This window comes from Haliotis cracherodii, unplaced genomic scaffold (genome assembly GCF_022045235.1).
Source record: "Haliotis cracherodii isolate W230 unplaced genomic scaffold, xgHalCrac1.p SCAF_8, whole genome shotgun sequence".
Lineage (NCBI taxonomy): Eukaryota > Metazoa > Mollusca > Gastropoda > Lepetellida > Haliotidae > Haliotis > Haliotis cracherodii.
Window position 1 is genome coordinate 22397823 of NW_027266341.1, and position 17392 is coordinate 22415214.

The 17392-nt window shown below is 38.8% G+C and overlaps 1 protein-coding gene across 3 annotated transcripts in view; it reads left to right on the top strand.

The window, feature by feature from the left end:
- LOC139450549 (protocadherin-11 X-linked-like) overlaps nt 1-17392 on the top strand; it is a 212106-nt gene that overhangs the window by 52952 nt on the left and 141762 nt on the right. For 2 of the 3 annotated variants that reach the window (XM_071232295.1, XM_071232298.1), the window contains exon 1: nt 107-264. The exons of the other annotated variant lie outside the window; for it this stretch is intronic. The gene's annotated coding sequence lies outside the window, so the exon portion shown is untranslated. Of the gene's footprint in view, nt 1-106; nt 265-17392 lie in introns of those variants that run through there. 3 annotated transcript variants of the gene reach the window in all.

The window sequence follows — 17392 nt, forward strand, 5'->3', positions numbered from 1 at the left end:
AACCTGTCAATCATCCCAGGGGGCGGAGCAATGTCTCTATGGAAGCACTCGGTTCGAAAGGTAGCAGGGATGTGCTTAGCGTTGGAGTGAAACAAACGTGCATCTTGTAAAAGGTGAAACTGGTGTGATATCAGCGTGTAGTGCTTAGCGGTATATATGACTGTTAAGAGCAAGCGTTTCACTGTCTATAGTGAATAGCGGTGTGTATCTACTGCAATTGACCATAGTGGATTACATATAGCATTGGAGATAACTTTGTGAGAGGTAGGTTTGTGTGTTCTGTTTTGGATAATTATGTATAATGACTGTCAGTTCCTTTAAAAAACACAAGGGTGTGAAGGAATTCATTGAGTTTAAACAAAATTAAGATAGATTTTATTTGAAAGGGCAGTGATAGCTTGTGGGCAGTGTTTTTTAGGCATGTAATTCTATAATAGTTATGGATTGTTCATTGTAGACTTGAAGTGACCAACTTTTTGTGAACAATACGTTGAAAGTTTATTAGTGTTTGAGGTTTAATCCAACTGAAAATACACAAGATTTCAGTGAAATGATATTAATGTTTGTGATGTTCATTAAGATTAGAGCAAATATGATCCAGGCTATATATGGATGTTCAAACATTGATAAGAAAATTCATGAAGTAATAGGAACTGGCCATGCTGATTTTATCATTGAAAAAACACAGATATTAATGCCTTCATGAAATATCTCCAAGAATTTATAATGTTTATTAATTCATGAAGATTTATTTAGGATTTTTTCTTTAATCATATCCTGTGATTCAAGCAGAAGTTTGTATTTATAGGCATTTGGTATGGACTTGGGCTGTGAAATAGATGTTATCATAGGTAATTATATCTGTATTCGGTTACAACTGGCAGTTCTTCACAACATCTATCGGATAATATTTTCCAGATAAGGAAATCCCTACTTAAGATATTGGCGAGTATAAAAACTGGAATCAGTATGATCTGAAATGTGATATGATTAAATTGATATAAATCAAATAAACATAATTGAACAAAAACATACAAATTCTTTGAATTTGCTTTGATAGTTTTCGTTTTATGTCAAATATCTGACCCAGAAGATATGTTTCTATACACTTAACAAACAGACCACTCTGAATCCATGTTATATTGCGCAATGTGAAGACTGTATCTTGCCCTGAAACGGTCAAAATCCATATTTTTGAAGATACTATTGTACATAAACAAGATCAAGGTAGCATATGGCAAAATCAATGTTGTTTGATATTAGTTTGAAATGGATGGATTTTATTATCAAATCTCATGTAACAAACAATCAGTCTTTGAAATGCGATGATATACATGCATAGAAAGATATCATTTTACATGCCAATCATCCTTTAAAGTAGTTCAGAAAAATTCAAAAGGAATCTAATGTCATGGAAAATATACATAAAGTATTCTTGTCCTTCAATGACATATTTAGAAAATATTATGACTATAAATTCCTTCACTTTCTTTGCTGTCAATTTGAGACATCAGTAGCATCCGTTTCGAAGAAATCAAGAGTCATTTAAGAACTATACATGAACAATGAATGTAAGATCAGATATCTGTTCAAAGGCGATGCACTATTTCTTGTAGAATTTGAATTCTGGGTAATCATAGTGTAAATTGAATGATTTGGATGAGAATTTCAAATACCATGACCAGTATTCTTCAGACTTGGTGTCGAAATGCATTTTAATGTATCACATCTTGAGATCACTTTAAAATCTGTAGAAGTTCCATTGATGGTCGGGACACAAGAGCATGTCTCTATGAATGTGAAGGTTTTAGTGTATGTTCCTAATCAGCCATGACTGTTATACATTATAAATGAGGTAAGAGGACCGAGCATCGAAAAGTCAAATTGGATCATTCTAGATTCCTGGTATTGGCAAGATATTGTAAAAGTAAAAAATGTTTCAACTTGATCTCATCACGATGCGTTGTTTGTAATGGTGTGATGATAGTCTGGTTGAGGTACAGGTTTGAAAGGCAGAATGGAATTTGGGTGCCTTATTGATTTTCTGCAAAACCCTTTATGGCTTAAGATAGATCCTGAGACTTAGTTTAAGAAGCATATCCTTCACTTACAGAGGTTCATAGTTCTGTTTGCCTTTTGTGGATAATGATTTTTAAAAGAGTACAAGCACCATGATACGATTTGTTTACAATGTCATCCCTGGATTTTTAAAAATAGCCGTGGGGTTGAAAACCAATTAATAAATAATGCTCCACAGATTTCAAGGTGTACACAGGCATCATTGAAAATGGTCTCAATAAATGGTGACATAACATTCATTTGGCCCTTTTCTATATTCTCACATGCAATTTTAATCTATAATTAAACAGTAATGAGCTTCTGAAATCAATTAAACATAAAGTAATGTAATCAAGCAAGCCTCTTTGACAGAGAGTTAGGGGGACCCCTTGTGATGTCCAAGCAGGAGTAGGGGGGTTGGAGAGGTTCCATATGCCTTGAAGAGAGCGAGCATCCTCTAGCGGAGACAGGGGCAGCTAGTCATCAGTTGTCCCTATAATCAATGCCTCCCTCGCCCAGTGCAGTGGGAGCTGGATCGGCAACTGTAGCTGGAACGCTGTAACCGCAGCATAAAGGCTTGAGAACTCTATCAGACTATCACACTGGCCCTGTATATTCTCAGATGATTATTGAATCTGTTTTCTTTGGACCAAGATAGTAAAATTCTAATATATAGAATTCAAATCCATCCTGCCCTGGTGTAGTGTTGTAGAGGGAATACTGACTCGGGAGTATAAAGGGCATGGCTCAGTGCCATGTCTGAAGCATAAACGTTCAGTTTTATTGAAGAAGGGACACAGATTTTAATAATGTGAAAGCTAAAGCTATAATAGGATTGCATATGGTCTAAATGTTCCCATTTAAGACTTTAATCATTGTTTGTAGTAAAGGGTTATAACAGAGATTAACCAAGTCTTCTGAGACGAATAATGTCTATTTTCTCCAAGTGGGAAAGTAAAGTATCGACATTTGGAAAATTAGATTTGCTTTTGGAAATTTCTGTCTTTGTTGCATGTATTTCAGGAGTATAGGGTTACAGCTGTGAGACAGATCACAGATCTGTGAGTTGGTATCACAGTCAGTGTGACAGGCAGTCATAGTAACCGGGAAATAACTTCTCACATAATCATATTATTTCACTGCTTGGGAACAAGTCGGGAAGTGTATGGGGCATAGGTGGGAAGTAAGGGACTGGTCATTTCCTAGGGGGTCGGGAGATTAACATTTTTCATGCTCTCCCTCTCTAAATGACCAGTCCATAAGTAATGTTCAAATTAATAACATTTTTATTTGAAAAGATAGAACTGTCAGAACTTGTTTCATGATTAGGTTGATGACAAGGAAGTTCCAATGTTTTTTTTTAAGTTGTGTTTATTAAGTTTAATGTAAACCAGAAATGAAATTTTGGATGGAACAATACATGAATATTGGAAAGTTTATGTGGTATTTCCAAAATAGTGGGGGCGGTCGGGTAGCCTTGTGGTTAAAGCGTTCGCTCGTCACGCCGAAGACCCGGGTTCAATTCCCGACATGGGTACAATGTGTGAAGCCCATTTCTGGTGTCCCCCGCCATGATATTGCTGGAATATTGCTAAAAGCGGCGTAAAACCATACTCACTCACTCACTCCAAAATAGGGGAGGGGTGAGGCTTGTGTGGGTGGTGGGGGTGGGGGTAGCAGGCAGCAAGCCATGGGCCATCTTTTGATCTGCCTGTAGTTAGAGCATGATGTTGCTTGTCGATTTTGAAAAACTTTGTGTTGAGGTTAACAGGGCTCACTCTGGAGGAGGTTCACATTGGAGTAACATAGAGTGGGTAGAGCTGTACATTTTGACTGTGAATGAGGAAAATTACAGTATTCGATTTGGAACATGGAGATTAAGCTGGATGCAAGGTATTGATTCAACAGAATGTGGGGTAATACTGCAAGAGGGTTGTGTACTGAAAACAGGTATGAGGATAGACTAGAAAGGGATAGATTTGGAAATAAGAATAGTCAAAGTGGAAGGGAGGAAATTTGTTTGGTGTAAAATCGTTTGAAGAAGTTTTCACTGAAATTAAAAGGGAAGATTGAAGTATGGGAGGGTTAAAAAGGGATAGATTTTGTCAGTTTCGGGGGGGTTGGGGGGACCAATAGTAGGTCTGTAGGAGTATGGGGGTCGATTCCTGATAAATATAAAAGATCAACTCCAGAGAACAATCATTCCTGACCATCCCCCGAGACAGATTTCATTGCCAGGGAAGTAAAGGAGATGTTGAAGACAGGGAAAGAGATCTGGTTAGTGAGATGAGAAAGTTAACATGGGATAGTCAATATCATATAATTGATTTACAACGAGAATTTAAAAAGGTGAGTTGAATGAACATGGCTCTCGCATAGAATCATATCATTCCTGTTTTCCGTTATGTGGGATGAGCGATCAGATACTTGAGAGTGTTCCTCCCGGACGCTTAAACTGGCAATCAAAGAAATAATTCCCATTTTCAGGAATTTGAATATAATAACAACCTTACACAGCTGTTTAGGTCTGTTCAAAGCCTGCATAATTGTTAAACTTGATTGAGTCGTGCTGATACTACTGACTACGAACTTCATATGATATCAAAGTCAGGTACAACTTTGGAATAACCTTTGAAATGGAAATACAATATTAACTTTTCCGCTTCACAAACATGACAGAATTTAGTTCCCCAAATGCTTTTTTCTAACATTCCTAATGGAGCATCAGAATATACTGATTGCTTTTTAATGAGATAGTAATTGAAATATCTATCAGTTTACACTTGTGATGCTAGTCGTTAAATTCCCAGTATATCCATATATTACCATCTTTTACACGATTAGCATGGATTTTGTGAAATCAAAGAATATATTCACATGTTCCTGTTTCCCATGGTTATTTTAAAACTGTAGCTGTGGTTAGATTGATTTTTCATGATTTTTTTTGCAATTTTTTATTTTAGTAATGAGTGTTTGTTTCAAATGTCAACATAATTTTGGTACTTTCCAAGTGCAACTTGATCCTACAAACTATCATCTGAACAATCGTGTGTGTTTTTATTCAAAAATAAAATATTCACATTTTACTGGTTCAATGCATAGCAGAAATAGTCTAACAGCTATTTGTTGAAAGGCGTTTAAATATTAGATATATTTGACATACATGTATATATTGTCTGTCCATGACATTGTGTTGAAAGGAATGGTTGTTCAGCAATAACAAAATGCATGAAAGAACTTTTAAAAAAAAATATTCAAGTTCTGTAATTTCACCAATGTTTTTAATACGATATTCAGGATATTCTTTGTGTTGAAAATGCCCTGCTATTTGTATTTGATGAAAAGAAATGCATGGGGAGATTCAGCTCACACACAGAGGAATCCCTGTTAGTGAGTGAAACCCCTTGAAATCTCTCTGTCAGGGCAGATCCTGTGCGTAACCCTCTCTCAGTCACTCTTAGCCCTTTGAAACTGTCGGCCTTGTCAGTTAACGCACAGCAGTCATGGACCTGCCTTACAGCCAGTGCTAACTGCATTGCCAAGTTCCTCGCTGCAAATTCCTGTAACTATAGCCTGCTTTGGGATCAAGAACTTGTCACATATCACACAGTATGGTATCATAGCTGACTTTCCTCTCTGAGTGTCTAACTGGAGATCTCTGTAACTGTAGCTTACTGCCTTGTCAGCACTCACTGTCCCTGTTACTATAGCCTGCCCTGGGATCAAGAACGTCACATCACACAGTATGGTATCATAGCTGACTTTCCTCTCTGAGTGTCTAACTGGAGATCTCTGTAACTGTAGCTTACTGCTTTGTCAGCACTCACTGTTCCCCCCCCCCCCCCCCCCTGTTACAATAGCCTGCTCTGGGATCAAGAACTTGTCACATCAGGCAGTATGGTATCATAGCTGACTTTCCTCTCTGAGTGTCTAATTGGAAATTTCTGTAACTGTAGCTTACTGCTTTGTCGTCCCTCACCGTCCCCATTACTAGCCTTCTACAGGATCAAGAACTTGTGACATCACACAGTATGTTATTATAGCATTACTTACTGTGTGTCTAACTACGTCTTCCTGTAACTATAGCTTACTGCTGTGACCAGAAACTTATCACATCACACAGTATGATCTTGCGTTGCTTACTGTGTGTCTAACTACATCTTCCTGTAACTGTAGCTTACTGCTGTGACCAGAAACTTGTCACATCACACAGTATGATCTTGCATTGCTTACTGTGTGTCTAACTACGTATTCCTGTAAGGTTAGCTCACTGTTGTGATCAGAAAGTCCTGTCATTCCAGTTGTTGCCATGTAATAAAGATGTTTTGGAAAGTACTGGATTCCGCTGTGCAGGTTAATATGACGATGTGATCCCTGCAGTAGCAGACAGGCCAGCGCTTCCATGGAACATCAATTTCCATAATACCAATAAACTTACTGAGCTGCTAGAAAAGCTTGCATGAAGCAGTGTGGAGGGATGTGTCAGCTCTAAGTGCTGCTTACTTTAGCATAGCATTTCACATGTCTTACAATAAACCTACTGAGCTGCTAGAATAGCTTACTTCATGAGGCAGTGTGAAGGGATGTGTCAGGTCTAAGTGCTGCTTTTTTTAGCATAGCATTTCACATGTCTTACAATAAACCTACTGAGCTGCTAGAATAGCTTACGATTCCCGACATGAGAAATATGTGTGAAGCCCGTTTCTGGTGTTCCTCGCCAGGATATTGCTGGAATATTGCTAAAAGCAGCGTAAAACCAAATTCACTCACTCTTACAGTAATAGTCACTGGATTTCTGGTCCAGACTCGCTTATTTACAGACTGCTGTCATATAGATGGAATATTGCTGAGTGTGGCGTTAAACAACAAACAAACAAATACAATAAAATTACTGAAATGCTGGAATAGCTTTCAGCATGAGGCAGTGTGGAGGGATGTGTCAGGTCTAAGTGCTGCTTACTTTAGCATAGTAGTGAAATAGTATGTCATGACACAGTATCGCAATATAATATATAGTATCATGACACTAATGGACTAAGCGAGACCTATAATCACTGCACTGTAGGGAGATGCTTGACCCAATGTTATGGTATGTGGATGTCTTGATGGATAATCGCAGCCAGTCAGTTCAGCACCATTATAGCATATATGCACTTTGTCTTAGAACATCAGTTTGCACCCATTGGTCAGTCACAATGGTCAATGGTAAGCATAGATGTTTTATGACTAGAAGATGCCTGACCAGTTGCTAGTGTCTTAAGAGATCCATCCATGAGTCATTGAGGCTGCCCAGTCTGAGTCAACATGCATGATTGATTGACCATGGTCATATGTAAACAGAGTTTATTCAGCTGTTTCTGAGTGGTTAAGATGTTTACGTCAGGGCTTGTAAGATTTGAAAAATTAAAATTATTTCACACACTGGTTCTATGTAAATCCATCAGGAATTCAAAATGTCAGCAGCAGAGAATAATCAGTCTCGACTATCTGCTGAAACTGATTCCATTGGGTGTAAAAGGCAAAATACTGATGAAAATTATTTGAATGGATCACTGAAAATCAGTTATGACAGCAGGTGTTTGCAAAAAGGCTAATCCTGCTCAACCTGTAGCACTCCCCACTGAGACAATTTTAAAAATTTCAAAAGAAAGTAAGCAATATAAACTAAGTAACCCTATTATAAATTATCATGACATGTAAAGTGGTCTTCAAACTTGAAAAAGTCATTTCTTCATGACTGTCTTGTGCTTAAGGTTCAAAAATAATATTAGGTACAAAATAATTGGAGAGGTATTCACACACATAAATATTAGTCTCAAGGTCTCCATTTCTAGACCATGTGTCATAATTGACAGCCACAACTAAAAGCAATTGGAATACATTTCCCTAAAGTACTGTTCAACCTGTGACTTTGTCGTCAATACAAGTCCCGTAAAAAAACATTAAAAAAACTGCTCACGCCTTTACTGCAAAGTTTCACTGGAGCGGCACAAAAACTGGACTCGTTCCAGCCAGAACGGTTCTTGCTTCTGATAATGTGCTTCAATAGATGCTCAGCAGTTGGTCCTAGTTGTCAGACCGTTGTTTTACTGCTAGCATTTTTTTATAAGGACACTTACAGCTCATGTATATAATGGCCTTCATCTACAACATCAGCTGCTTATTACTTTAAGTCTGGGGGGAATATATGCCTGTGTTCAATACTTCATTGTATAGATAGACGTCTATATCCTGGATTTGTTCGAGTTGTCACCTCAAGTTGCGGTTCATAGCAATTACTCATAGAAGCAGTGAGCGGAAGAAGTGGATTCACTGCCCTCTGTAAACCTTATAGATAGTGTGTCTTTAAATCACCATGATATAATCAGTGTGAGTGGTCTATATTCAAAGCACATTGTGTATACAATGCTGTGTTGTCTTGTCACTTCTAGTTCCCGTTCATGGCAATCATTCACGTATGTAGTCATGTGAACTAACAGATAGAATTCCTTCAATGACTGTACATATATTAATCAGAATGGAAAGATGAACTTGAGATGTCTGTTATTAAAACACAGTAGTCTATATAGACAGTGGTTTTATGTAATCATACATGGTATAAACCTATATAGCACTTATTCATTAATGGAGAGGTATGATATGAAATAACACTCTATCCTTGGTAACCTGAGCATTTCTTCAATGAAATATATATAAGCTACAAAACCATTTCAAAATGCTAAAAAGCGCAAAACCATCTACAAATAGTCAAACTCCAACATTCCATGATCAATTTGCAGTTAAAAAATGGATACTCTAGCTTCCCAAGAAAATTAATTCTCTAAACGTACTGCTTCTTCATGCTGGTTTCAAAGCATGTAAATGTCAGCTTTGATGAACTGTAAATAACATATCAGGCTAAGTTCAAGAAAATCAAAGTCAAAGGTCTTTCTTACAGAGTTCATGTACATTTATATCTCTAATCTCTTCTTTCAATAAACAATTATATATAATTGCCCTACATTCGATGTGATAATAGGTGCAGATGGACCAATAGCCTTCCTTTACATAATGTACAAATAGAAGTTGTTATCTTTCTGCGGGCACAGGTGGCCCAGTTGTCTAAGGCGCTGTGATTCTCTGTGCAGAGTTGTGTCCCTTGGACATGCCAGAAACCTATGATTGTGGGTTCGAATCCCGGTTCGCCCCAATTATGTTTCTACGTTTGTCAGCACCATACATGTCCTCGTGGGTTTCACGGAAGTGGTAAACGTCTCAGAGCTGCATCACTTCGAGCTTTCCTCCCACATGAAGCTGACATGCCGTGATATAACTTGAAAACTGTTAAAAGTGGCGTTAAGCCCAACTCACTCACTCACTGTTATCTTTCTCTTTGTTGCATGAGTGAGTGAATGTTGTTTAATGCTGCAGTCTGCAAATGATCAAGACCAGACAAACCAGTGAATGAAAGCATAAGCTACGTTCCAGGTCATTGGGAAATGATGACATGCAGTCAAGCCATCTCACCATCACCACCAGATATGATGAAGTCATTTTCTATGATCATCAATATGGTTCTGAGACCATGATATTGATGTCAATGTAGGTACAGTTACGAGAAAAGACTGTCATTCCCTGGCGGTCGGGTAGCCTAGTGGTTAAAGCATTTGCTCATCACACCAAAGACCCAAGTTCGATTCCCAACATGGGTACAATGTGTGAAGCCCATTTCTGGTATCCCCGACCGTGATATTGCTGGAATATTGCTCAAAGCGGCGTAAAACCACCCTCACTCGCTCACTCCTATATTGGAGACATGCCATGATACTACTGACGTACTGTTCAAAGCAGCACTAAAACCATGACATCCCCCTACCCTCCCCATCCCCTTTTCAGGGATAAAATAGGTATCCTTCAATCTAGGCTGGCATATGGATCAGATAGTCAGACTTGGTATTTTCATGGCATCATAACTCCTCTGCCTAAAGGAGGATAAGGTTCCAGTAAATGGACAGTCCTTGTAAATTTGACAGCTACATCAAATTTTATTATGTATATCAATCTAACCTTCTCAGTTTCAAGCAAGACACTAATTACAGTGTTTAAAATACCCACCTGCCCACTGTCCGAGACAGTCCATTTTACTGACGGATGGTCAGTTTTGAAAAGTTGCATGCCCAATGGTCGGGTGTTGAAGTAACTAAGTTGACAATCCACCAAATTATTGTTGTTTCTGATCACTAACATTAAACAGTACTGTTCTTATTGTAGCAGGGCATGGAGTCATCCTACAGATGACATCCTTACCTTGTCAGCTTGCTGACGGGGTTAACCTCTTTGGCCATGTGGACAAGGTCCGTGGTTTGAATCCCATCATGGGACTCGGAAATTTTATGGCGGCTTCATTATGTTTATCCTTTTATTAATTTTATTCATATGTTTGGAAATCCTGGACTCTCAACATTTTATCTGGTCTGGTAACTATGCAAAGTTGCCAGTCCAGTTACCTGACTGAAATTTTGGGAACTTTTACACACTCCTAATTACAAGGTCTAGACCAATACTGAAAATAGGCACCTGACAGTGAAGAGTAATCTCCCTTTGAACATTGGTCATAACATCAATCACTGGATCATCTGGTCCAAGCTTGATTTTTTACAAGCTAGCTGCTATCATACAGAAGGAGTATCGCTGAATGCAACATTAAACAAAAAGCAACAAGCAATAACCTAGATGCCTCAGATGACGTCTTAAAACTTCCCCTGTTCGTGTTGGTGTCCCTGTTCGTCCTTCGCTCACCGTACAGGCGCCAGTACAGTATGCAATAAAATGTGTAGACATGTCGATATGTTCCCCCTCTGTACAGATCCATGCCAATGCCCAAAGAACATGGTAATTTAGCATTGTGTTTGAGCGTAGCTCAGACAACCAACTTGTTTTATTGGACTAGTTTTATTTCCCTCACTTCCACATTGAGATGCTGACTTGACCTGGCTTTATTTAGCTTCTCATTTGTTTTTTGTGGAGTGTTTGGTTTGTTAGAATCTGCTCTAATTGCTGTCAGTGGTGACAAGGGAGATGGAATCTCTGGTTGATTGACAAAGGACAGTGGTACCAGCATGGTTTTCATTGATTCATCATTGGCAGATCATTAATAGTAGATTTCAATTAACGTCTAATGGTGTTGTGTAAAATTGAATGTCGAGGTTTACAAAGTTCTCTGAAATCGACTTGATCTTACAATCCCAGTACCTTGTTCAATGTATTCAACACCTTGTTCCCACAAGGCTTGGGGCATTTCCTCAAGATGGCCTGAGTTTGATTCCTGAATGGACACTTTGTGGTAAGACTGCCTCTGTGTTGTACTGGTTATTGCATCTGCTGGAGAGTGAAGGTAGGTGGTTCGATCACCATCTGCATCATACCAAATGATGTTAAAAGATGGTACTTGTTGTTGCCTTTCTTGGCACTCACAGGGGCTAAAACAAGGACTGGCTGGCTCGAAATCAGTACACTGTGTCTGAGTGGGGTATCCATGTTAAACTGCGGCACAGTATCTTAGTGGGCTAGCACTATAAAACTGGGGTTTGTCTAGGCTTGTACAAGCAGACATGCCCCACACATGCTAAATATCATCTTCCCGAAGCAAGAGAGTTAACTGACTTTAAAAGTCCAGTTTCCACCCTTGCCGAACTTGGCTGGAATTACTGGGCTCGATCGTAGCGCCACCAGTGGCTATTACCAGTTATGTCCCCTCTAAGCCTCTCCTATGGACCAATGAGACTCCACCTCTCATATCACTTGCGTTTGGAGCCCAGTCAGGGCGATCTGATCGATAATCAAGATGTATATTGTGATAAAACGGGTCTTACATCACGAAATGCATCAAATCACGTGAGCACCTTGATTAAAAACATGAAAAGATTTGGAAAATATCTGCTGACAACAAGTTGGCGGTGCACATGCTTTTCAAATCCTGCAATCGACCGGAATCTGCAGAACAGTTTACAAACCGAATTTCGATTTCGGTGCGAGATTTTGATTGGTCTATGCATAGACCCGTTAGTCCAGCCAAAATGTAACTCCATAATACCAGCCTAGTTCGGCAAGGGTGGAACCTGGACTTTTATAGTCAGTTAACTCACTTGCCTCGGGAAGATGGCTAAATATGTGCAATAATCTTGAAAGCAATGTTAAACCCCTACTCACCTCACCCCATTGTTGACAATATGAAACCGTTACTTCAAGCTCTGATGAAACACACTCATACAAAATATCATGTAGGCAAATATGTCAATAAATTACCCAGGAAGTATAACTACTTTTTGCGTACAAATGTAACATTTCTAAATGCAAATGCCATTCTGATTTCACCCGAGACAACAGTGAATACCCTGAGACTAATGCTCCACAGTCACCATGCCATCACCATGCCCAAATATATCAATAATCATATTGGTAAATATGATTACAATATCGTTCGCTGTTGGAGTTATTAAATTAGCGTATGTAGCATTGAGCAATGTCGTCGATGTAAATCTCCATGAGTTAGGTGATGCCATATATCAGTCCACACGATGGAGTTGGCTGTTTCAATGATTGGCTTTCTGGAGAACACATCAAGTGTTCTCTCCGGCTGCGGACATGACTAGAAGCGTTCATGACAGTGTGACATATCCAACAGATCGCTGATGTTTGGATGTTCTGTGTTAGTGGTGAGGTAGCCTTTTTGTTAAAGTGCTTGCCAAAGGTCCAGGTTAAATTCCACAAGGGTACTACAAGCAGCAAAACCATACTCATTTACTTGATTGATCATTGGAATGGCCTTATGGTGTATGTGCTTGCTCATCATATACCAGTTCAATTCCGCAATTGGTTATGCAATTTGTGATGCCAATATTTTTGTATTGTTTTACGCCGCTTTTAGCAATATTCCAACAGCAGAAGGCACAGAAATGGGCTTCACCCATTGCACCCATGTTGGGAATCAAACCCAGGACTTCACATGATGAGCAAATGCTTAAACCTCTAGGCTACCCCACCTCCCTATTATTTTGTAGGGGGCACGGGTGGCCCAGTCGTCCCAGGCGCCACGATTCGCTGTGCAGAGTTGCGTCCCTTGGACATGCCAGAAACCTATGATTGTGGATTCGAATCCCTCTTTGCCCTGATTATGTTTCTAGGTTTGTCAGCACCATACCCATGCTCATGGGTTTCACCAAAGTGGTAAAAGTCTGAGACCTGCATCAATTCAGGCTTTCCTCCCACATTAAGCTGACACGCCGTGATATAACTGAAATACTGTTAAAAATTTATTATTTTGTAGCCATGGACATATTACTGCATGAATATGGTGTTTCTGTCTCACGCATTCAACATACATTTGCACGACGTATCCATTCAGTGATCACAGATAACATCAGCCTTTTTATGACTTGAATCACAAATCTGTCTACCTTTTTGTTTAAAATTGAGGCAATTTTGTGTTTTATCTTTGCACTTTTTCAGGCAGGCACAGTAAGGTTAATTTTCATCTCTTGCAAACAGTTAAAAAATGCTGGGAAAAAAAGAAATGAAACAAAAACAGCCAGAAGGAATACTGTGTGTGTTTGTTTGCCTGATTTCATGTCCATTAAATAAAACATAGCAATAAAAAATTGAACAGCCCCTTTGATGCCCCTCACTTATTTGTATTTCCTCCAATATGGCTGCAGGGGCCTGCCTCAATAAGTCTGTGATCTATGTTAAGGCGGCCTAAAGTACAGAACAGTTTACCTGCGTTTGTTTTGTTCATCAGCTTTAGGAAATTATGATCAAAGCCAACTGAGGATGGCGGCCACTATTGTAGTCAAAGTGTGTTCCAAACAATAATACCTTTGCTTCTGTGTGATTTTATGTATCAGGAATTGACCGATATTTTCTGATGGATATGATGCAGCGCCATGAAATAATAGGGGTCATTTTTACCATGATGTCCTTGGTTGTATTCAATTGCCTCTGGCCCACTTATATTACCATAATTTGGTAGATTTGATTCCAGTCATTTTTTCTATATTTTGAGAGCTATCTTTCAAGCTATTATAGTCCAGATTGGTTGATATGGAAAACTGTTCTCATCTGATTTTGAATATGACCAGCTTCAGGTATAACAAATGATCCCTGAGGTTCTTGAATCCAGTTGGTTATGATCGTGAACAGTTCATTACATGCCAGACCTTGGTGTTTATTGAACTGTGACAAAATCCTTTTATTTGGTCAAGTTGTTTTGATGATGTTATTTTATGACCATTAAGTGTGTACTCTATGAATGGAAAGATGAGTGAGTTCATTTATTACAAACATTGTCACTCACTCACTCACTCACTCACTCACTCACTCACTCACTCACTCACTCACTCACTCACTCACTCACTCACCCACCCACCAACTCACTCACTCACTCACTCACTCACTCACATGTAAGATATACCTGCATCATCTACAACCGGGCCTAGATATCCATAACAGGATAAATACACAGTGTTTGACCTCACTGACCTGTGATTCACAGTCTCACTACTGGACATAGGCCACCCTCTTACCATGTATCATACACAGAACAGGCTATGACATCAATGGGATCCTATGATGAACACTTCCCTCCTCTTCATAAACTTCCAGTGACAGACATGCCACCATTCTCAAAATGTGCTCTAATTCTGCAGAATTATGGCACTGGCAATCTCCCGTGATGGACTCTCTTGCCTCCCTCATATAGTTTCAACACCAGAGCTGACTGACTTACCAAATTCCTGCTAAATGATAAAGTAAGGATGGTCAGACTTCAGACTCTTGCGTTGATCTCAAATAAATTTACCGCCATCACTGCCATTTACCATACTTCTACATCACCAGCAGACTCATAGTGATGGACTCTTATAGCAACCTCATACAATTTCAGCACCAAAGCTGCCATTTTCGAAAATGTATTGAAAAAGTCTATAGAATGGCAGCACTGAGTACTAGACTGTCATGTGTATCTCATACAATTTCAGCACCATTCCCATTTTTAGAATTGTACAGAATTATGGCATCGGCAGTTTCAGAAGATGAACACTCCTTTCTTGCCTGTACACCAACAAAGCCAGGCCAGGAGTCTAAATTACCATAATCCTTCAATCACAAGGATTTCCGAAGACACAAAGAACATCTATCTTATAGTCTTGTATAATCTCCATCCCATGCTGTGTGCTTGCACTCATGGCGCTTTAAGCCACAACACTGATTGAAAACCTTTCGTTAGACAGGTCCAACACTTATATGGGGAGAAGAGCCTTCACTACAAAATATACGAGAAACTGTCTACCATGAAGGCTCTTGAAACTATCTTTGATAAAACCTTTGGTATATCCATTCTATTGTCAATCTGAAATTGTTTTATATGCAGATTTATTCAGCCACTGCATTTTTCTTGAAAACCTTTTTGTATGTAAATGTACGTTAGTGAAAAAATGTCTTGGTTTGGATAGCTTTAGTATTTGAATATAGTCTTCTTTCTTAAACAAGAAGCACATTTTTGTATCAGTTTATTCCAATTTGGAATGTATACACTTTGTATCCTTTTTTAGAATAACTATATACAATAATCAATATATACAATAAACATTTGGACCCATGAAGATACGGGGGTGGAATAGGTCTTCAGCAACAAATGCTTGCCCTAAAAAGGCGTCTAACGGGATTGGGTGGTCAAGCTCGCTGACTTGGTTAATGCATGCCATCGACCCCAATTGCCTGGAACGATGCTCATGATGTCAATCACTGGATTGTCTGGTCCAGACTTGATTATTTACAGACCACCATCATATAGCTGGAATATTGCTGAGTGTTGTGTAAAACAACAAACCAACCAATAATCATTTGCATTCCAGACTGAACTTTAGGGAAATATTTTATATTAATTCACAGTTGAAATAGATTTTGACCTACTAGGTTTCAAAAAGTGTTTGTAAAGTTAATCATCTATTGACGAGTGATTCTACTACAGATAACAGGTGTTCTTAAAAGCTAGATAAGAATCACTTCTTTCACTAAATCTCTTCAAACAATAATAGCATTGAGTGTTATTTCAGTAACTGGTATCTTTTCTTTTAATTCTTTGCATCTTATTAATAATGTATCATGCATAAAAAAAGAAATATAGTTTTGATTTTTTCAACTGATAATCTTTAACATTTTCAAACAGATTGATAACAATTTGAAACAAGACAGTATGGGTATATCTTTAAGACGAGTGGGAACACTAGCTACCAAGACACAGTGGAGAATTATGGCTAGTCACATCCCCAGACTGAACAATTTATTGGCCAGACAAATTAACACTACAGACTGAAAAATGAAGTATTTCATAAGAAACTATAGTTGCAGACTAACAGATGACCGATCAGACATCCAGTAGAACAGCTTGATGGAAATCACACTCATGATTAAGAAGGTGGGGATGGTTTTAAGGCAATTTGAGTAAAATGCCAGCAATATGATGGAGGCAACAAGAATAGGATTTACTCATTATTCCCATGTGGGGAATAAACCAAGGTCTTGAGCATGATCAACAAACAGTTTAACCACTATTCTACCTCAGTCCCCTTGAGAAAGGTACTTTGTTAGGAAGTTGCTCGTCTAATGCATAGTCTCTGAAAACATATGATTTTGAAAGAAAAAAAGAACTACTTTTAAATTGAAAAGTAGCTCTGGTGTGATGGGAGTGAACCTGTGGAAATCTAGACTTGGTATATTTAGGGCTGTATCATTACAGTAAAGTAGGGCGGAAGTGAAAATAATATGGTTCAGGGAATGTGAGAGAGCCTAGGAAGTTGCAAAATTATCTTGATTCGTTTTAGTTTTCTTCTTTCCTTTCTCTCTCTTCCTGTGGCAATTCTCTGTTTGTTAACATTCCTAAATCCCCAAAATTATCATGGAATGTGTGACATGAACCTCATTGCCCCCAATGTGGTCTTAGTGCTACAACTGTTATAAGTCTGAGTTTTGATATATCTTGTGGAGCAGGGGGGCATGGAGGGCCCAGTTGTGTAAGATGCCATGATTCGCTGTGCAGAGTTGTGTCCCTTGGGCACGCCTATGATTTGTCAGCACCATACATGTCCTCATCGTTTTCACCAAAGTGGTAAACGTCTGAGACCTGCATCACTTCAGGCTTTCCTCCCACATTAAGCTGACATGCAGCGATATAACTGGAATACTGTTATAAGCGACGTTAAACCCAACTCACTCACTCTTGTGGAGCAGGAATTGCACACCCTTTTCATGAACACCTGGTGTCTTCAATGATCCATTCATACAATTTCCACCACTGTTT